The sequence below is a fragment of the Caretta caretta genome, chromosome 1, assembly GCF_965140235.1.
Source record: "Caretta caretta isolate rCarCar2 chromosome 1, rCarCar1.hap1, whole genome shotgun sequence".
Lineage (NCBI taxonomy): Eukaryota > Metazoa > Chordata > Testudines > Cheloniidae > Caretta > Caretta caretta.
The window spans coordinates 316677174-316700416 of NC_134206.1; the positions used below are offsets into that span (position 1 = coordinate 316677174).

The following is a 23243-nucleotide window of genomic DNA, read 5'->3' on the forward strand; positions in this document are numbered from 1 at the left end:
GAACAACTATATCATGATGCATATATACAAAGAGGAAGAATTAAAGTTGAACCAGGCATCATTATATTGATGTTGCCTAACTTTTGAGTGCTAGATTTTGCAATCTAACTATCTCTCTTTCATTTTAATAGAGGTTTTTGTATGCATTCCTATCAATTTTTTAAAAAGGAAAGCAGAGTGACACTGACAATTACCATGAAGTCTAACGTCTATTACTGGTAACATAATGGAACAAACTCTAAATAACTAGGCCCAGATTCGGTCCAGGATGTATGCTAGCACAACCCATTGATGGAAAACCCACATATTAAGGGAGGCTAAGACAGAGTAATGGGAAGCAATTTCAATCTCCTCTTTGGAGCTGTTTCTTTCTCCAGTTCCACTCATCAGACTGCATGGGGATGAGAATCCTATGGAGTCCCACCTGTAAATTAAGCTGTCAGGCCTGATTGAAACAAAACAACAGAGTAGATAGCCTTCAAAATGTAACCCAATGCAAACTGGTCACTAGGGGTTGAATGGAGAAAGCAAATAGGAGCCATTTCAGCATCAGAAGGTAGGAGAGGGTCCTAAATATTTGCTTACACATAGAATGTAAAAAGAGTTTGCGATTTCTGGAATCCAGCTCTAAATGTGTAAATTGGTTCTGTGATTAGCAGGTGATAATTATAGTCAGGAACTATTTATATATTGAGCAAAATTGTTTCACAGACCATGAAGAAATGCTAATATCAACTCTGTTGGTGGAAATGTTGAGGAAAGACCAGCAGCAGCAACATTATGGGCCCGAGCTTAAGGGTGAACATCCCTTGAAAAGAGGAAGACCAGACTGACGCATGAAGGTGTAAACAGCATCCTGTACCAGTTTGGATTAATCTAGTCCGAGGTATGTAACTGTTTTGCACATTAATATAATTTAGAATTACAATGGTGTGCTTTCATTCCATCTTTGTATTGGTTTCCATTAATGTTTTGTGCAATAAAATTAGTGGATCTCCAATACTGATACTTTGTAATGTTAGTGCTGTTTACTTCTGGTGAAATTAATAGAGCCAGTCTATACAACACTAGCACATGTTTTGGAAAAGATGATCCCCTCATATTTTTAAATGGAATAGAGAGTTTATCACAAGCTTCTAAGACTTCAGAGGGAAAATCAGTGTTTGTCCCCTGTTGAAAACTAGAAACATCCATTTTGTCAATGGCTCTAATCTGCTTTATTTGATATAACTGCCACTGTAAAAAGAAAGCATCATTAATATCAATGAGGGCAGATGATCAGCTGTCTGCTCTGAAGGTCCTGTCTTGAATTGTTTATTGCATTTGTTTGTGTTTTGGAGGGGACTGCTGGTGTTGTCATATTTAATGGTCTGACAACATGTAAACCTTTCATCAGATCTTATAAAAACTCTGATGCCAAACTGCTCTGAGCCAAAGTATGGCATACAAAAGATCCATTTAAAAACGTACATATTTTTACATGATTTGGGCCAATTGTTACAACTGAGACAGTAATCAGTTTCAAAGTATTCACGTTTCAGATACTGCATTTTGCACATTTATGAAGTTCTTATTTTTTAAATTGATGTTTTGGGGGGCTAAAATGGACACAACCCTTTTAATCCTTATATTTTCTAGGGTTAGCAACATTAAAAATCATCCACTACAAGCATTTCTCTATTTTTACCACAGTACACATTTTAGTACAGCCTCTAGAATATGAAAATATTTTCTATTCTTAATTAAAATGCATCATCTGTACCATGTAAGGCTCAAATATGCTGCCATCAAAGTTAATGGCAAAACTGAAGGATTTAATCCTATATGCAGGTTAACAATAATCTGGCCAAAGAGCATCTATGTGTAGACAGACTCATGGATCTAAAATGTGGCATATGTGTTATTAACATTATGCATTATTACTAAAGTATATGGCAAATACACCACACTTCATACACCAAATAACAAAACAAACTTGTATATATTTTAACAAGTGAATTGATATGATATGTGATCTAAAAGAAGCAGACCCCCAATAGCGCATCTGTTTTCTCTGTATTTGAAAATTATGTTCAAATAAATTCAAGGGCCTGACTCACACCCACAAAAACAAGGACATTCAGAATTAAGCATTTGTCCATAATGCATCCTGTTGTACTTACAGTATTTTTTCTTCAGCTAATAGGATATCCTGTACTATAAGGATTTATGTTTGAATCCTATAACAATGTTCAAAGGTACCACCTAGCATTTTCACTTTGACTTAAGCTTTTGTCTTGAATGCTCCCATCCCTGCTGCCACTGGTGAAGTTGCCCCAGTGAACATGTAATGGGGAGAGATTTTAACAAAAATGCTAGTGTAGAACATCAGTGAAGCAGAAATTCAACTCAATGCAGAGGCTTTTCTAAGGCACCTTTGAAACTTTCAGTAACTAAGGTTACCATAAAGAAAAGGAGTACTTGTGGCACCTTAGAGACTAACCAATTTATTTGAGCATGAGCTTTCGTGAGCTACAGCTCACTTCATCAGGGAGCTGTAGCTCACGAAAGCTCATGCTCAAATAAATTGGTTAGTCTCTAAGGCGCCACAAGTACTCCTTTTCTTTTTGCAAAGACAGACTAACACGGCTGTTACTCTGAAACCTAGGGTTACCATGTTTCAGGTTCCCAAAAAGAGGACACTGCTGGAAGAGAGAGAGGGAGCTGGAGGGGGGATACAGTTGGGGTGTGTGTGTGTGTGCACTGGGAGCCATATGGGGGATGTTGGAGGGGAGATTTGAGGGATGCTGGAGGGATGTGTGTGTACTGAGCAGGTATTTGGGGGATGCTGAAGGATTTACCTGGGGGTGTTGGAGGGTGTGTGTGTACTGGAAGGGGTACCTGTGGGGTGCTGGAAAGGGTACCTGGCAGGAGCTGGAAGGAGTATTTGGGCCTTGCTGGAAAGGGTGTGTGTACTGGAAGGGGTATTTGGGGCTTACTGGAAAGGGTGTGTGTACTGGAAGGGGTATTTGGGGGGTGCAGGAAGGGGTATTGGGGAGTGCAGAAAGGGGTACCTGAGGCCTCCCTCTTGAGGTGGGGGGGCAGTTTCACTCCCTGTTATGGAGGCAGGGCACCTGATGCAAAATTGGGATGCGGCAACAGCCGTCAGTCAGTGCCTCCCTATGGGGCTGTCACGAAGTCCCCGGGCGATGCTCTGGAGCTGCTCCCTACGAAGCCGGTCAGGACTCTGGTGAAGTCTCCTTTCTGTGAGCAGACTGTCTTCAGGGCAAGAAGCTCACATGGCTTCTACCTTCCTGGGTTTGACCTCAGAGCATTCAGCATCCTCTGCCCCTCCGTGCACTTCCCACAGTGAGTCTGCTCAGGTGGGGCTCCTGGGGAAGCCAGAGGGTCCTGCACCCCAACTTCGCAGTCAGACGTGACTCTTAGCCAGCCAGTAAAACAGAGGTTTATTAGAGGACAGGAACAAGGTCTAAAACAGAGCTTGTAGGTGCAGAGAACAGGACCCCTCAGCCGGGTCCATTTTGGGGGGCAGTGAGCCAGACAGCCATGTCTGCACTTCACTCCCCATCCCCAGCCAGCTCCAAACTGACTCCCTCTCCAGCCCCTCCTCCTCTGGGCTTTGTCCCTTTTTCGGGCCAGGAGGTCACCTGATTCCTTTGTTCTCCAACACCTTTAGCTCTCACCTTGCAGGGGGGAAGGGCCCAGGCCATCAGTTGCCAGGAGACAGAGTGTCAGCCATTTATGTACACTGGCCCTTTGCTCTGCAACAATTACACTCCCTTATCCCACCACCTAGAGACTTAAGAAATGCATAGGGAAAATTGAGGCACCCCTACAGTATTCAGAGGAAACATTAAGAACAGTCCCACTTCGTCACAGGGGCTCTCCCGCTACCCAGATTTAATCGCACTACAATACTTGTTATGAGGTGAATTGAAATACTATTTCTTTTGTTTCTTTTTTAAAGTGCAAATATCTGTAATCAAAAATAAATATAAAGTGAGCACTGTACACTTTGTATTCTGTGTTGTAATTGAAATCAATATATTTGAAAATGTAGAAAACATCCAAAAATATTTAAATAAATGGTATTCTATTATTGTTTAACAGTGTGATTAATCACGATTAATTTTTTTAAAATTGCTTGCCAGCCCTAGTACAAACTGAATGCATACTAGGACTGGTGCACTTTTACAAGTGGAGATGACTAAATTCGTTGCAAGGCTTTGGAGAGCCAGGTCCATTATGAATAAAATATAGTAGAAGAAATATCCTGGCTCGGAGTCCACTATTTTCTCAAGCTGGAACAGTATAAAATTGTGAAGTGCACTGTAATGTTTTTGGTATCAGAGATACTTTTGATATATTATTAGTTATTTTAGGAAAATGTAAATGATTGTTTAGTGGTACACTTTTTTCTTAGTTTAAAATCTTTTATCTAAATATTTTTGCAGTATTCTCAGGATAACAAAATATCAGTTTAAAAATTGTCTGTAATATCCTGTAGCAACAGTTTTATCATTTTTGAATGAAGGGGAGACAGTGAAATAGAATGGACTGTGAAAAATAAAACTAAATAGAAATCAAAGCCAAAACTCCAAAGCTCTGGTGAATCTTCAGAAATCTAGTGATGTACATTTTTCTCAAGAAGCCTTAGCCTTTGATGTTACAAACTTCTGAAATGTTTTGTAGTTGGTAAGACAGATCATGTGTTAAATAAATAAATAAAGAAAGAAGGAATAAATCAATATTATCATCAATCAGTGAGGTACTGACTGATTCCACTGGCAGTCTCTTACAACAGCATTTGATGAGGTTAGATAAGGACGTGCCAGACTGTCAGCAATAGATAAACAATTTCTTTTGGGTGGATTAATACTAATATTCGTAGGCACAGGAAAAGCATGTCACTTCTGAACTCTCTTGTGGGGGGTCAGTGGGAGGGTCAAATAAGTTGTTTCAATCAGCCTCCGTAGCCAAAATGTCACTCAGTTTGCTGATCTTAAATCAACTAATACAAAAATTAAGGGTAAAATCCTAGTTCCGCTGAAGTCAATGGCAAATTGACTTTAGCGGGGCCAGCAATTCACCCTAGGTGTCTAGTTGACAACATGAAAGCAATATAAGAAACTATAGGCAATGCATGAGCCGTGTGCGTTATTGAGGTCAACTCTTTGTTCAGTGTTCCAGCCAAAAATTCTTAACCCTGGTGTAAAATTTAAGTGTTATATTTTAATTAGTACAGGTATTAATATCTTTACTTTCTTCTTTCCTTAAGGTTTCAGAGTAGCAGCCGTGTTAGTCTGCATCTGCAAAAAGAAAAGGAGTACTTGTGGCACCTTAGAGACTAACAAATTTATTTGAGCATAAGCTTTCGTGAGCTACAGCTCACTTCATCGGATGCAGAAGTGAGCTGTAGCTCACGAAAGCTTGTGCTCAAATAAATTTGTTAGTCTCTAAATTGCCACAAGTCCTCCTTTTCTTCTTTCCTTCAGTAACCTAGATTAAATATCTGAATCACTAGAATGCTTAAAGTTCTTCCATGTGTCAATGGCTTAAAAAAAAAAAAAAGGTCAGTGTTATAACTGAACCTGCTGAGAAGTCAAGAAATCATTCTAACTCTCTCGTAGAAAGATTCCTGGAGGGTAAACGGGGAAAAGGTTTCATAAAACCCTGGTTAGACGACGGCAACTGTGTATTCTAGTTGACCTTTATTTATAACATTCACCAATTTATGTATGCATGACAGCAAGAAGATTACACAATGACAAACAAAACCCCTCAGCCCTATGTGCAAAGTAGAAGTAAAAGACTTGGTACAGTAGGAGGATAATTGAACAAAGGAATGTAGAATATTTCACGTTGTTGGAGGGTTTTGTTGATAGTTAATGGTATAGTCATTTTTTAGGGCCATATTTTGAGGTCTTTCAGAGAGTAAAACTCCCTGGACTTCATGAACCTTTTGGTTCACTGATGTCAGCTGATTAGTCAATGGGAGTTTTACTTGATTAATAGAAAGAAAAGGAGTACTTGTGGCACCTTAGAGACTAACCAATTTATTTGAGCATGAGCTTTCGTGAGCTACAGCTCACTTCATCGGATGCATACCATGGAAACTGCAGCAGACTTTATATATACACAGAGAATATGAAACAATACCTCCTCCCACCCCACTGTCCTGCTGGTAATAGCTTATCTAAAGTGATCATCAGGTTGGGCCATTTCCAGCACAAATCCAGGTTTTCTCACCCTCCACCCCCCCACACAAATTCACTCTCCTGCTGGTGATAGCCCATTAATTAATTAATAGATTAATTAGATTAATTAATCTGATTAATAGACAGAATCTGGGCCTCAGCTACCATCCACAGTAAAATAGAGCACAATAGAAACAGATTGCTTTTGATTTTAAGAACAGGGACTGCAATTTTTTGGTTTGAGAGTAATAATCTCAAACTACTTTCATTTTAATCCTATTGCTGATGATTAAGGATGTGCTCTTAAGTACTTTGCTGAATATGGATGGATTTAGGCCCATTATTTTCACTGAGTTCGTGCCTGAGTACTTTGCTGAAAGAATTTCCCAACGGAGACTGCTATCTATCAAAGTACTTATTATGTGAAACTCATCACCATAGTATCTGAGCACCTCACAAACATGAATTTTATCCTCAAACACTTCTATGAGCTAGAGATCTCACCTCACCTACAGATAGAGAACAAAGTCACAGAGTAAGTGACTTGACCAAGGTCACAGAGAAAGTTTGTTAGGGCCAGAGATTGAACCTAGGTCTCCTGAGTCTCAGTCCAGTGGCTTACACACACCACCATCCCTGCCTATTTGTCAAAGGGGAAAAGTAGTGCATTCATGTAGTTACCAGTGATGTTCAACACAATATTTTCCCCATTAATGACTTTATTTAAAGGCTTTGTGATTGTGTGTATAAATCTTGCACAGTGCATGGTGGTTAGGGGGTTAAAATCCCTCAGTGAAGTAAGGGGTGGGAATCTGCCTCTCCTCCAATGTGTGGCCTCAGCTGTCAGGAATGAAAGCTAGTTTCTTATGGATGAAGAATTGATGTGCTGATCTAAGTAGCCCAACAATGCGGGAGTGTTTGCTGCAGTAAAGATGACCTGATTATAAATCAGGAAAGTGTTTCCTGCCTGTCCCACTTGGTACTATAATTTTGCTGTTCTCAGCCCTTCCTTCAAGAATTGAGCCCTGAGCTGCCCTGGAGAAAAGAGTTATGCTAATGCTAATGAGCTAGATAAAGATGCGTGGCACTAACTGGGGAATAATTCCTTTTTGTTTTGTTAGCTTGTGAAATAACAGCAATGAAGACAATTCTAATGAGGTGTAAATCTTCCATGCATTAGTCCTGTTTGACCTTGTCTAATGAGGAGGTGGGCAAGTGCTCAGAGCTCATCTGAAAACCTAGATATGGAAATTACAGTGACAGAGTGACTTTCTGAGAGGTGGACTGACTGGGTCAAAAAGCAGGATGCTGTTCTTATGCATAACATACACTGCAGGTGCAAGAGTATAATCTTAATAATGTCATTTTTATACCTTCTGCCCCACTGAAGACAGAACCCTCCACCCCCATATATCATTACAAAGCTGAAGCTCTCAGCTTTCCAGTGTTAATTCCTATTCTGATACTTGACAAAGCAACGTACCTTGTAATGGTCTCTGAGACTAAGCAATAAAATCAGGCTATCACAGGCCATTTACCAGACTGACCCAGGTTGCTCTGGAGAGATCTGACTGAAATTTTATGGGATTTTAAGTTTGTTTGGAGGTGCTGGAAAGACAAAACTTTCTCATAAGAGGAGAGAGGACTCGAGATATATCCCAATGAAAATATTGACAATTTTGAATGTGCTTGATTTGTTGGAGTATAAATTTTCACTTAAGTTGGCCTCTGTAGAAACCCTGAATTTTGAAACAAGGCCCTGAATGGGGTCCTAGCTGTGTTTGATGTAATTCTTGAGATGATACTGGTAGAAAGATGAGTTTGTGTCAGTTTGGTCCCTAACATAAAGTAGAGCAGCCTCAAAGGCAATTCCAGCAGCTGGGGATTACTGGGGTATTGTGACATCTCGGCCATACCTCTGTTCCTCCCCCTCCAAGATGTGCCCTTTGCCTGGGTATATCTGGGTAGGGTAATAATGTAGGAACGTCTTCAGTGACACTCAGAGACACCCTGTGTGTAACCGGAGGATTCCCCTAAGCAAAGGAATTTCTATTGGCCAGATTGTCAGGTTCATGGCTGCTTTGTCTGTTGGAATTGCACACAGCGGTCAATGGCACCCAAGTATCTGACCTCTTTCTGTTCACACTTTGTGATCCTCCTCTTTTATCTGTATCTATTTGTTTGTTATCATAGGTTTCAGAGTAACAGCTGTGTTAGTCTGTCTTTGCAAAAAGAAAAGGAGTACTTGTGGCACCTTAGAGACTAACCAATTTATTTGAGCACGGTATGCATCCGATGAAGAGAGCTGTAGCTCACGAAAGCTCATGCTCAAATAAATTGGTTAGTCTCTAAGGTGCCACAAGTACTCCTTTTCTTTTTGTTATCATAGTGTTTTAGTATGTTTTTTAATATGATGGGAGAGTAGGAGATTCCACAACCATATCCCATAGAATTTCAGTTCCTGATTAAATTTGACATTTATGAATGATTGTCACTAAAGTCAGAGACGGAAGCCTTGTCATTTAGGTAATGTGCCAGCCAAGTGGTTTTGGCAAGCTTCCCACAGCTTTGTAGAATTTATTAAGAGGACAGATGGCTTTAACATATCCTATTAGAATATACTATGCCAGTCGTTTAAAAAATAAATCTCCAAGCTGAAGAATTGCACTTTTAAACTCAAGGGTGAAAGCATATTCCCTTCATGTAGTAAAAGCAGAGATCTCAGCTAAGAAAATATCTTACTGTGGCTGCTTTTCTCAGCACAGGAAACAATCTGTTTTAAAGTGAAATTCAGGGCAAGTCAAACTGGAAATTGACTGCAAGACCAGAGATCACCAATGGAGATGGCTATGCCAGTGTTTTATTCCCAAAAAGTCATAAATGTAGATTTTAGCTTTTGTTCTAGTTCTAGTAATGTTTGCTAAATCATTACTTACCCATATGAAAATGTGGAATAAAGAAGACAAACACCGGTTTACATATGACTGTAATTCAAGGGTAGACTTGACTTCTACATAGATTGCTTCCGTCGACGTGAATGGGCTGAAATTGTGGAAAAGCAGCATCACTTGCCCCATAACCTGAGCCGTGCTGAACACAATGCCATCAACAGCCTCAGGAACAACTCTGACATCATAATCAAAAAGGCTGACAAAGGAGGTGCTGTCATCATCATGAATAAGTTGGAATATGAACAAAAGGCTGCTAGGCAGCTCTCTAACTCCACATTCTACGGGCCATTACCCTCTGATCCCACTGAGGATTACCAAAAGAAACTACACCATCTGCTCAAGAAACTCCCTGAAAAAGCACAGGAATAGATCTGTGCAGACACATGCCTAGAACCCCGACCAGGGGTATTCTATCTGCTTCCCAAAATCCATAAACCTGGGAATCCTGGATGCCCCATCACTCAGGCATTGGCACCCTGACAACAGGATTATCTGGCTATATGGACTCTCTCCTCAGGCCCTACGCTACCAGCACTCCCAGCTATCTTTGAGACACCACTGACTTCCTGAGTAAACTACAATCCATCGGTGATCTTCCAGAAAACACCATCCTGGCCACTATGGATGTAGAAGCCCTCTACAACAACATTCCACACAAAGATGGACTACAAGCCATCAGGAACAGTATCCCCAATAATGTCATGGCAAACCTGGTGGCTGAACTTTGTGATTTTGTCCTCACCCACAACTGTTTTACATTTGGGGACAATATATACCTTCAAGTCAGCGGCACTGCTATGGGTACCCGCATGGCCCCACAGCATGCTAACATTTTTATGGCTGACTTAGAACAATGCTTCCTTAGCTCTCATACCCTAAAACTCCTACTCTATTTGTGCTACATTGATGACATCTTCATCATCTGGACCCATGGAAAAGAAGCCCTTGAGGAATTCCATCATGATTTCAACAATTTCCATCCCACCATCAACCTCAGCCTAGATCAATCCACACAAGCGGTCCATTTCTGGGACACTACTGTGCTAATAAGCGATGGTCACATAAACACCACCCTATACCAGAAACCTACTGACTGCTATTCCTACCTACATGCCTCCAGCTTTCATCCAGGACACACCACACAATCCATTGTCTACAGCCAAGCTCTAAGATACAACCACATTTGCTCCAATCCCTCAGACAGAGAGAAACACCTACAAGATCAATATCAAGCATTCTTAAAACTACAATACCCACCTGCTGAAGCTAAAAAACAGATTGACAGAGCCAGAAGAGTACCCAGAAGTCACCTACTACAGGACAGGCCCAACAAAGAAAATAACAGAATGCCACTAGCTGTCACCTTCAGCCCCCAACTAAAACTTTTTCAGTGCATCATCAAATATTTACAACCTATCCTGAAAAATGATCCCTCACTCTCACAGATCTTGGGAGACAGACAGCCCCTCAACCTGAAGCAAATACTCACCAGCAACCACACACCAGACAACAAAAACACTAACCCAGGAACCTATCCTTCAACAAAGCCCGATGGCAACTCTGTCCACATATTTATCAAGTGATACAATCATAGGACCTAATCACATTAGCCATGCCATTAGGGGCTCGTTCACCTGAACATCTACCAATGTGATATATGCCTTCATGTGCCAGCAATGCCCCTCTGCCATGTACATTGGCCAAACCGGACAGTCTCTACGCAAAAGAATAAATGGACACAAATCTGACATCAGGAATCATAACATTCAAAAACACTTCATGTATGAGAACACTTCAACCTCTCTGGCCACTCAGTGAAAGAGTTAAGGGTGGCAATTTTGCAACAGAAAAGCTTCAAAACCAGACTCCAACGAGAAACTGCTGAGCTTGAATTAATATGCAAACTAGATACCATTAACTTGGGTTTGAATAGAGACTGGGAGTGGCTGGCTAATTACACATATTGAATCTATTTTCTTAAGTTAAGTATCCTCACACCTTCTTGTCAACTGTCTAAATGGGCCATTTTGATTATCACTACAAAAGTTTTTTTCTCCTGCTGACAATAGCTCATCTCAACTAATTAGCCTCTCACAGTTTGTATGGCAACTTCCAACTTATCTGTATGTGTGTATATATCTATATATATCTTACTATATGTTCCATTCTATGCATCCGATGAAGTGAGCTGTAGCTCATGAAAGCTTATGCTCTAATAAATTTGTTAGTCTCTAAGGTGCCACAAGTACTCCTGTTCTTTTTGCGGATACAGACTAACACGGCTGCTACTCTGAAACCTGTCAAGGATAGTAGTTCCAGAGATTTGTTCTTTGGTATATTTTTTCCTGCAATTTTAACTTTTGCTAAATCAGAAATTCTTTACAAGTATACAGATCCTTTCCCAATTGTTAATTTTACAGAAGGATTTACTACATAAGGGTTTTAATAATTTGTACATGGAACATAATGTAGTTTAGTCTTAAAAAGCAAAATTTAAAAACTTACAAGTATCTTCCAATTATTGCCTAATCATGACACAATTTGAAGAATGAATCTTATGAGAGGAAATATTTTAAAACTGTGACATGTGAAAATTGCTTTAAGTTACTTGTGCATTTTGATATATGAAATTCTTCTTCAGGCACAACAGATGAAAAGACATGTTACGTTAAAAAAATTGAGGAGCTTATTGTTTCATTAAATATTTAGCAACCATTCAAATGTTAGTAGATTTACTCTGCAACCGAACAAGAGACCTTAGGCTTTATATCTATAAATCTTTATGCTGGTGCCTATTGTAAGTGATTAAACTTGAAGCAAGACTTTGCCATGGTTTTAAATTATTTAATAAATGGATATAGAGTGCAAATATTCCACTGTAAGAGTTGATAAATAAAATTTCATAGCCAAGCTTGTGAACTCAGCAGAAATCATATTAAGATATAAACAAATAAATAAGGATCTCCACATATCCTGTTGTTGTCTTGAATTTCCATTATCTATCCTGGGTCTCAAAGTGTGGGATATGCTGTGACAGACAAAGTCCAGGCACTCCAAGGGTAGAAGAGGGGGCTGAACCCTAAAGAAAAAGTAATTGAATCAACTAGTTGCATACAATGTTATTGTGTATTAATATAAGTCAAGTAAGGTCTTTTATGAAAGCCGTAATGGTCTGAACTTGATGATCATTAGGAGATATCTATAGGGGTTATGAATGTAGGCATGTGTGTATAGGTGTAGAACATTGTAATTGTAACTGCTAGGAGTGCAACTACAGCATCACCTCACAGCAGTGTGGGGAAGCAATCAGGCAGGGAGGGCACCTCCCAGGCTAGTTGTTTACAATGAAACTAACTCTAAGCACCTAGCCTCGTACAACCCAAGACAATGGTGGATCATTAAAGTTAATGGAAAGGCATTCAAACTGAAAAGAAAACCCCAGTCTTCGAAAACTAAAGAACACAAGCTCCATGTAACCATGGATTACCATAGTCCAGGGATTGGCAACCTTTGGCACGCGGCCCACCAGGGAAAGCCCCTGGCGGGCCGGGCCGGTTTGTTTACCTGCCATGTCCGCAGGTTTGGCCAATCCCAGCTCCCACTGGCTGTGGTTTGCTGCTCCATGCCAATGGGGGCTGTGGGAAGCGGCGTGGGCCGAGAGATATGCTGGTCGCAGCTTCCAGCAACCCACATTGGCCTGGGACGGCAAACCGCGGCCAGTGAGAGCTGCAATTGGTCGAACCTGCAGAGGCTAGAGATAAACAAACTGGCCCGTCCCAGCCTGCCAGCAGATTTCCCTGGCAGGCCACTTGCCAAAGGTTGCCGATCCCTGCCGTAGTCCAAGAGAGACAAAAAAGCTGCAAATCCTGTTAAAAGAGAAGGGGTTGGAAGTGAAGGCTATCCAAGAACTGAGGGGGCAAGCATGTAAGCCGGGTGCTGCCTGGGAAATACTGGATCCCCTGTAGGGCAGAGGGCATACTGGGAAATTCTTAAGAGGCAATAGGTAACTTGTATTAAAGAGGGGACTTTAAAGAGACAAGGTCTGAAGAAAAACTCTGAGTAAGCTCAAGAGCTTGTCTCCTTCACCAACAGAAGTTGGTCCAATAAAAGATATTACCTCACCCATCTTGTCTCTCTAATATTCGAGACCAACATGGCTACAGCAACACTGCTTACAAGCAGGAAATGTAGTTAATAGAGAGGTGTAAAGCCTGAGATTGCATCTTTATGGTTATTTTCTGTGTAACTTGTCATGTTTGCTTTTTCTTGCTACTTCATCTTTGAATCTGTGATTTTTTTATTACATAAACTTTGTTTATTTTTACCCTAAGCAGGTGTCTATCGGGCAATCTAGGTGGAGTGCGTGGCCCCAAATGGACTGATAAATGGGGGCAGATTTAACTCCTGGAGTTGATCCAGTGCATATAGTGTGCTTGGACTTTCAGAAAGTCTTTGAAAAGATCCCACACCAAAGACTTTTAAGCAAAGGAAGCAGTCATGGGCTAGGAGGGAAGATCCTCTCAAGGATCAGTCACTGGATCAAAAGACAGGAAACAAAAGGTATGACTAAATAGTCAGTTTTCACAATGGAAAGTGGTAAATAGTGGGGTTTTCCAAGGATCTGTAGCAGTATTGCCAACCCCAGATGTTCAAAAATCAGGAGTCAGGCTGACCAAAAATCATCAGATTGGCTTTAAAATCATGAGATTATGTAAAAATAATAGATTTGGTGTTCTTTTTATTTGTCTTCTGCTTTTTGAGCTTTTAAGGTGCACTGGGGTCACATTTTGAAGCTTTCTCCACAGCCACAGGGATTAGAAACTTACTTTTGCTTTAAGAATGAAGGATGAAATCATCACATGTCTACTTGACTCCAAGAGCTGGAGGTTTAAGGAAAACAATAATGATCATGAGCAGGGCTGGATTTCCAATTTGGCACAGTAGGCATGTGCCTAGGGGCACCAGCATTCTACTACTCTTCAACATATCCATAAATGATCTGGAAAAGGAAGTAGACAGTGAGGTGGCAAAGTTTGCAGATGATACACAATTCCTTAAAATAGCTAAGTCCATAGCTGACTGTGAAGAGTTACAAAGGGATCTCACAAAACTGTGTGACTGGGCATCAAAATGGCAGATGAAATTCAGTGTTGATAAGTGTAAAGTAATGCACATTGGAAAACATAATCCCAACTATACATACAAAATGATGGGGTCTAAATTAGCTGTTACCACTCAAGAAAGAGATCTTGGAGTCATTGTGGATTGTTCTCTGAACACATCTGCTCAATGTGCAAGTGCAGTCAAAAAAGCAAACCATGGTTAGGAACCACTAGGAAAGGCATAGATAATAAAACAGAAAGTATCATAATGCCACTCTATAAATCCATGGTACACCCCCATCTAGAATACTGTGTGCAGTTCTTGATATATTAGAACTGGAAAAGGTACAGAGAAGGGTAACCATAATTATAAGGCGTATGACACAGCTTCTCTACAAGGAGAGATTAAAAAGCCTGGGACAGTTCAGCTTAGAAAACAGATGACTGAGGGGGGATATGAGAGGGGTCTATAAAATCATGAATGGACTGGAAAAAGTGAATAAGGCAGAGTTATTTCCCCCTTCACATAACACAAGAACCAGGAGCCACTCAATGAAATTAATAGGCACAGGTTTAAAACAAACGAAAGGAAGTACTTCACACGACACACAGTAAACCTGTGGAACTCATTGCCAGGGGTTGTTGTGAAGGCCAAAAATATAACCGGGTTAAAAAAAAGAATTAGATAAGTTCATGGAGGATAGGTCCATCACTGGCTATTAGCCAAGATGGTCAGGGATGCAACCCCATGCTGTGAGGGTTTCTAAACCTTTGACTGCTGGAAACTGTGACTGGATGACAGGGGATGGATCAATTGATAACTGGCCCATTCTGTCCATTTCTCCTGAAGCATGTGACACTAGTCACTGTTGGATGACAGGACACTGGGCTAGATGGACCATTGGTCTGACCCAGTATGGCTGTTCTTGTGTTCTTATGTCTTTTGGGGGTGACAAACAAGAAGGAGAAAGTATTAATGTCTGGTAGTTAAGAACTCAGGGGCCAGATTTGGGGAGACTTGGGATCAGAAGGACCACTGGGATCACCCTGCAAGGAGCAACTAGATGGGTGGAAGCCAGCATGTGAGACCTTTATGTCTGAAGGCTGGCTAGTAGGGTCAGAGCTCTGAGTTATAGCAGCCTAGCATTAAGGCAACCAAAGTTACAAGGCAGGTGGTGACAGAATCCCTTACTGGTCTGGGTGAGTCCCAAAACATCACATATACATACCACAGAAATTTCAGATTTTAAAGCTTCACATCCCTTTCTCGTCTAAATCATGATGAAGTCTTCTAATATAACATTGTACAGACTCCCTGTTTTGGTAGTGTCTTGCTTTTTCCTCCTTCAGACTCACTCTTGTTTTCTCTGTTTTATCCTTCTTTGCTTGCTTCTCTTCTCTCCTTCTCTTGTTCGACACAGAAATATTAAAGCACTATACAACTGCTCTCGTGTAGTGTAGAAAATTGCATATCTATTCATAACTGGTTCATACGTCACCACTCCCCGCAATCCCTTGTGCAGTACTGGAGGTACAGACTGGAGGGACCAAGGCTGGGGTCATTGCATGCTCATTGCAACGGATCACAGCTGAGAGACTCAAAATAAGACCCTCATGATCTGTGAGCAGAAATTCTATCAGGTGAGCTGAAAGGGAGCATTCTGATAGCCAAGACAGTGAATAGCTTTATTCTGTTGGAATGTTGCTCCTTGTCTGTCTTACAGATGGCTAGTATGCAGTGGGTATATCTACACTGCAGTTAAAAACCTATGGCTGCCCCGTGCCAGCTGACTCAGGATCGGGCTAAAAGATTGTTTAACTATGGGGTAGACATTTGGGCTCGGTCTGGAGCCTGGACTCGAGGACACTGCGAGGTAGGAGAGTCCCAGAGCTTGGGCTGCAATTTGAGCATCTACACTATAGTTAAACAGCCCTTTAACCTGAGCCCTGCGAGCCCGAGTCAGCTGGCATGGGGCAACTGCAGGTCTCTAATTGCAGTATAGACATACCCTAAGAGGAACCCTGTGTATTGGCAGAAGCTGAAGACACAAAGCATTGAAGCAAATGCTTTCACAAGTGACAACTGTGAATGCTCAGGATCAATTTCCCCTTTTCCAAGCCATCTTTCTTTCTAGGAAAATAAAAAGGGAAAGTACCATTTGCATAAGGCTGGGTAGAGTGAAAGCTGTTTGTCTTGAAATTTTAAATCATAAATATGTATAAGCTGCAGTCACTTAATGCTTAAAATGAACCAAAGCAAAACATCTCTTCACCCCATTATAAAACTTCCAGAGGCCTGCAGCTTTTATGGCACAACTTAAAAGTGAGCTGGGGATTGAGGGTTGACACAGTTGGCACTAGATTGTTTTGAATCCACAAGCTCACTGCTTTAAGAAACAGTTGGATAGTACTACTGCTCTAGAATACTTCCCCCATACAGTTGGCAGATACCTAATTATTAAATACTATAAAATTCTGACATGTGTGAGATTGAAAAGCTAAACTTGATAGCCAATGCAGTTTTTATCCTATTCAGTCAGTGTGGCTGTCCTCTCATCTTTAGCTGAAATCCCACCAAATTTCACAAGCCCAGCATGTTTGGGTCAGAGCAGTACATGGATGAGAGGCCTACAAATAAAGCCCAGGTGCTACAGAATGTGTTTTTTGCATTTGAATAGGTGGCTCTTGTCTCTCTCAATAATGAGTTATTACAATAGCAGCATGCCAGGGTCACTAAGCTGGTAGGGTTTATTAGCCCAAATTTTCTGATCCTTTACTAACTTTCAATTGTTAGTAAGTCCATTGTTTGAAGCCAGGATGAAGAGAGTCATAGAAGTTGCCTATGTTGCATAATAGAGAGCACAAATTTCCACCAGAATTTCAAACTTTTCAAAAAATATGTGACTAGCTGCAGTCACTTCTCACTTCCTACCATGTATCTTGATTAATGGCATTGTTGAGTCTTTATTTCTTCCTTTCTTCCTTCCTTGTTTTTTATTTGCAGAGTCTAGGATGGGGCTGGTGAGTTTAAATCTGTCTGGAGGAATACATCTACGTCTAGGTTCTTCCATCATTGCTTTAAATCCCTCATTTTGTGCTATGTAAAAGGCAAAAGCAGTAGTTTCAAGGTTATGACAAGAAGAGACATGGTTCAGGCAGGAGAAATGATGTATAGATCAAATAGTAACCCTGCGTTTCATCATAGAACTATTGAGTTAATGGCAGTAGCCATTTTTTATGAATTGTATAGATTTCCAAAAAGCCTGTGATACAGTGTATAGAACAATTTTATGTAAGTTGCTACACCACCATGGAATCGCTTAGAAATTTGTGAACATCCTTCAAAGCTTCTGTGAAAATATGAAATAACAAGTAATACATAACAGTGAACTGACTAACCCATTTGAGGTTATTATGGGTGTCGGACAAATACGTAATGTCACCTATGATCTTTTTACTGGTAATGGATTGGGAAATGAGAGACAACAGAACAACCAAGGGACATACAGTGGACTTTCATACAGAAGCTAGAGGACCTTGACTTTGCAGATGACATCAACTTGCTATCCCATACCTACAGAGACATGTAAGCCACAACAAAAGATCTCTAGGCCTATGCACACTTAATAGGGCTGAAAATGAACACAAAGAAAACTAAAACCATGAGAATCAAAACACAACAAAAAACAATAAGACTATCTAGGACTGACACAGAAATGGTCTGATATTTCACATCTCTTGGCTGCACTGTCTGTATTACAGGTGGAACAGACTGTTAAGGTTCCCTTAAAAAACATCTAAATATCAAGGCCCTAAAATTGAGATACCCCTCAAAGTGTAACACAGGGAAATTTCTAATGAAGTTTTTTTTTTGTAACTATTCATAAACAAAACTGGACTTAGAATGAAAAAGGCCTTTGAAAACCCAAGTTTAAAGAAGATAGGAAATGATGGCAAAAAGGGTCACTGAGTTTTCCACACCCCTCAATAGATTAAGGGGGAGGATAATACACACACATTGAATTATAATATTGAAATATACCAATGAGGAATTGCTAAATAGTAGGTTAACCAGTGGTAAGATTAAGAGCATTGTTAGTTACATTTCAATGATTATGGATAGTGAATGAGTTTTAGAAAGGTAACATTTAGGCCAAGATCTAGCTGGCATAAGCGTGGCTTTGCCAGCACTTTTACACAGAATTACTGATCTGCTTAAAATAATGTTATTGGTGTCAGAACAAAGGTAACATGTCATGCTGGAAAAGTTTTGAGGGGAAAAACTACACAAACCTGTAACAACAAGAAGCATTTTATGGGGGATACCCAGGAACAGGGGTGACACAAAACAACATGACATAAAACTGCAAAACAGCTGGAAAAATGCAGAGGCTGGGTAATTGAAGCTTTATGCATGCGTAACCTATGGGTTATATACAAATACACAGGTAATGTGTTAAAAAACCTGACTGGAGAAAAGCTGAGTAATAGTGTACCTACAAATGAATAAAAGATCTAAATGAACAAGGCCAAAATCAGAGAAAAACTGCACCAGAAACGGAAGGACTCTAGACTTAGGAGATCAGAGGAGGTGATGACTATCGTGGGAGAGGGAAGACTTCCTGGTATCTCAGAATGTGGTAACTTGTGTCCCTACCAATTCCATCTTGTTTATTGTTATTGTCTGGCATAACTACATGTTCAGATACTATAAGTGACAATTATTCTGTTTGAAATTGTATAATAAAGGTGAAAATAGATTAAGAATAAATTAAGGGGACTTGTGACTCAGATCTGCTCCTGAATAAAGTTGATGTAGAAAAGCTGGTAGGAAACTTGGAACGGGGACTTAAATGACATATGATTTTGAAGAATCCAAAGGAACCTGTTCTGTGCACTTTTTGAGATGGAAATAAATCCTTTCTCTTTTGCTGCTCTTGACAATATTTACATTTTATTTTAGAAAAGTTTTCTGATTTCATTATTTCAGTCTAGTCAATCACTTTTTCCTACCACTCCCTTCAACTTTAGGCATGGGTAAATTCATACACTGATGTTTGGCATTCACCAAAAACTAAGCTCTTTCTAGTATTAACTAGCAGCTTTCTCAGCTAATAGTTAGAAATGGCTATCTAATAAATGAAATACCATAAAGATTTACAAATAAGGTAAAGTATCCAGCTTGGACAGAATCACATTCAGATGCCCTGCACACTTTCTAGAAGTTTCTAAATTTTAACAGACTAAGCTCCCCCTAACAGTTCACAATTCCACTCACTCCTTTCTCTTCAACATCCAAAGGAAGTTGTTTCCATTCTTAGCCATTTCCCGCTCTTCAACCTTTCCACCCATTCCTCTTGGCTTCTTGATAGAACTATAATTTTCTTATTTTTTTTATTCATCCAGTTTCATCACTTTCCTTTTAACTTTTTAGACTAAAGTTTTTTTTTTTATTTGTAGACTTAAATTAGAACCTACTAGTTTCTTAAAGCAAGGAGCTTCCAAATATATGTTATATTCATGTAAATACTTCAGAGGGGATAAATAGTTCAAAAACTGGGGGGAGTAGGAATGACAAAAAACAAGAACTACCTGGTTGAGGGTTTTTTTCTGAAAAAAAAAAACAAAAAACCCAAACAAATTTGGGTTTTTCACAATCCTCAGTGCTGCAGTTACTTTAGAGCTCTCAATTAGAATGTGGGCTATACAAGCTGTGGGCGAGGGAATGGGGGAATTAAGGCACTGAAGCATCTTGCTCTGTGATGGATCTTTCATCTGAAAGATGGAAGTGTTATGCTGTTAAATTGACACTTGCTAATGGCCCATAAGCTTCGACTGATGGAAAATTTATTTCACTCTGATTAAATATTTCCATTTCTCAGGGTGGGGTAGTGCTCCAAATGTTCAATGGCAGAACTTCCTTTGCATATAAATCCCCTTCACTGCTGAATACAAGTGCAACCTCTCTATGACACTTGTGTTTGTCAGAGTTTAAGTGCTAGCATCCAACGAGATGAAAGGTGTTAACAATTACTAGCATTTAGGGCAGCATAAGTTCATTTTACTACTTCTTAATTTTGCTCTGTAGACCACACTTAGCTGATTAATAGAGCTGATCAAAAACATGAATTTCCCCATTGTGGGAAATGCTGAGATTTTTAAATTCCAATCCCAATTGGGAGAAAAAGTGAAAAATTCTGAGATTTTGACTAAACAAAATATTTTGGTTTTTTTTTTCATTTCAGCCTTATCAAACCATTTTAAAGTATATAATACAGAAGCATATCAATAATTTCCCTTAAAAACTTCTGACAAAAATCAACAAGTGCCTGTGAAATGTTTAGATTTCATTGCATCAGTATTTTCTTACAGTAAAATGTTCTGTAGGAAATGTTTGACCAGCTGTATTGATTAATCAGTAAAAGGAGGTTGATCTACTTGAAATAGTGAGCATACAATCTTTCCTTTATTGTATGGACTCTTGCATGTATTTTTTCGATTGAGTACATTGCAAATATTGATGGAAAACCCGAAAGACTTGGGCAGTTGCAGTTCAGTTCAGATTGGATATTTATTTAAATTTCCTTTGTAATTGCAAATCCCCAGCTCATTTGTGGGTCTTTCAAAAGCAAAATAAATTTCAGTTGCTTTTCTGCATTTACAAATGCTTTAGTGAGACCATTCCTAAAATGATTTATCCAAAAGGTCATGGGTGCTGACTTTTGTTTTTGCCGGTGGGTGCTTTTGAAGAGGTGTGTGTGTTGGGTGGGGGGGGGGGGGGTATTTGTACACTTCTTTCATATTTAATAATTAAATGTGCTTATCATTGGTATCTTTACTATTTTAATAATGATTAAATTATTATGAACTACATAATTACATTATCATGAATTACAGTATGTTCAAATCATTGCAGTCTACAAGCTGTCTTCACTAATGTCGAAGTTTAAAGACATGATGTCTCACTGTAGCTTTCTAGATGAAAGTGTCAGCAATCTTATTTACATCTAATTCCCTGGTATTGTTTTGATGTATGTTAAGGACAGCTACATTATTCACAAAAAGAAAAGGAGTACTTGTGGCACCTTAGAGACTAACCAATTTATTTGAGCATAAGCTTTCGTGAGCTACAGCAGTGAGCTGTAGCTCACGAAAGCTCATGCTCAAATAAATTGGTTAGTCTCTAAGGTGCCACAAGTACTCCTTTTCTTTTTGCGAATACAGACTAACACGGCTGTTACTCTGAAACCTACATTATTCAGTTACATCTACTCCACTGATGACTGGAGATAATGATTAAGTCTTCTGAAGCTGGAGAATGAGTTCAGGATAATCCAAGCACAGTGAGAAGGATCCTTATGAATTTGCAGTACTCTGGAAACATAGTGCTTCCAGAGTACTGCTAATAACTTGAAGATCTCTTTCTTGATGGTTAACAGCTAATTTAGGCACCATCATTTTGTATGTATAGTTGGGATTATATTTTGCCATGTGCATTACTTTGCATTTAACATGGAATTTCATCTGCTATTTTGTTGCTAAGTACCCAGTTTTGTGAGATCCCTTTGTAACTCCTTGCAGTCTGTTTTGGATTTAACTATCTTGAGTAATTTTGTATGGTCTGCAAACTTTGCTGCCTTACTGTTTACTCCTTTTTGCAGATCATTTATGAATATGTTGAACAGCCCTGGTCTCAGACCAGTACAAGCCCCTCCTGGGACACCGCTATTGACTTCTCTCCATTCTGAAAATGGACCATTTATTCCTACCCTTTGTTTTCTATCTTTTAACTGGAGTGCCTGGGAATGCTTTCAGGATCATCTAAAGATCCTTCATTTAATTTAATGACAAGCCTTTTGTTATCTTAATCACCCTGCCTCGGTTATAAACAAACTCCCTGCCCCAAGGGCAGAAGCTGTTAGCAGCACAGAACTCATCACATTCCACACTCAAGTTCTGGCTCCTGCGTGTTGAACACCCACTATTTTTTTTCTGTGGGTTCCTGAGCCCCGGAGCACCCATGGAGTCAGTGCCTGTGCAAAAGGTTTCATCTGTTTCTTTTCCAAGTCTGACTCCAGAGCACTCTATCTCTATCTTCAAGTACCACTTCTTGCTCCTGTATTCTTCTCATGTTAGGATCCAGCACCTCCATTGACCTCTGCACTGGGGCCAACTGCTGCTTACTTTATATGCTCTGGGGCTCGACACTCAAGAATGTTTTCTGTGCCCAGAACATATGGAAGTTCATGGCCCATAATATATACATGTTTCAAAAGGCGTTGGGTCTGCAATGACATCAAGCTATGCTAGGGGGATTACCAGGAAAAAGATCTTATGTCATGGGGAAGCTCGTCATGGGAGAGGCCACTAATATGTCAGAAGGGAATAGATGGGGCATTTTAGATTTCCTTCATCACATTCCATTTCCTAGGGAATGAATATGAAGTATTGGGGTCAATAAATGAATCTGAGTTAGGGCTGGTCTACACTAAAGCTATAATTCGACCGATGTTACTCTATATCAATTACGTAAATATGTAACTGAATTTGATGTAACTTAGGTCGACTTACAGCGATGGCTACACCATGCTATGTTGACAGGAGATGCTCTCCTGCTGACTTACCTTCTGCCTCTTGGAGAGGTGGAATACAGACGTCAATGGGAGAGTGAAAAGAAAAGGAGTACTTGTGGCACCTTAGAGACTAACCAATTTATTTGAGCATGAGCTTTCGTGAGCTACAGCTGTACAGCTGTACAGCTGTAGCTCACGAAAGCTCATGCTCAAATAAATTGGTTAGTCTCTAAGGTGCCACAAGTACTCCTTTTCTTTTTGCGAATACAGACTAACACGGCTGTTACTCTGAAACCTGTCATAATGGGAGAGTGCTCTGTCATTGACTTAGCTTGTCTTCACCAGACCCATTAAATTTGACACTGCTGCATCGATCACAGCAGTGCCAATGTAGCTGGAAGTATAGACAAGCTCTTAGTT

At 40.0% G+C, this 23243-nt stretch overlaps 1 long non-coding RNA gene across 1 annotated transcript in view; it reads left to right on the forward strand.

The window, feature by feature from the left end:
- Nucleotides 1-717: 717 nt before the first annotated feature.
- Nucleotides 718-23243, forward strand: part of LOC142070925 (uncharacterized) — a 502201-nt gene continuing 479675 nt past the window's right edge. The window contains exon 1 of the long non-coding RNA XR_012666853.1: nucleotides 718-886. This is a non-coding gene — a long non-coding RNA (uncharacterized LOC142070925). The remainder of the gene's footprint in view (nucleotides 887-23243) is intronic.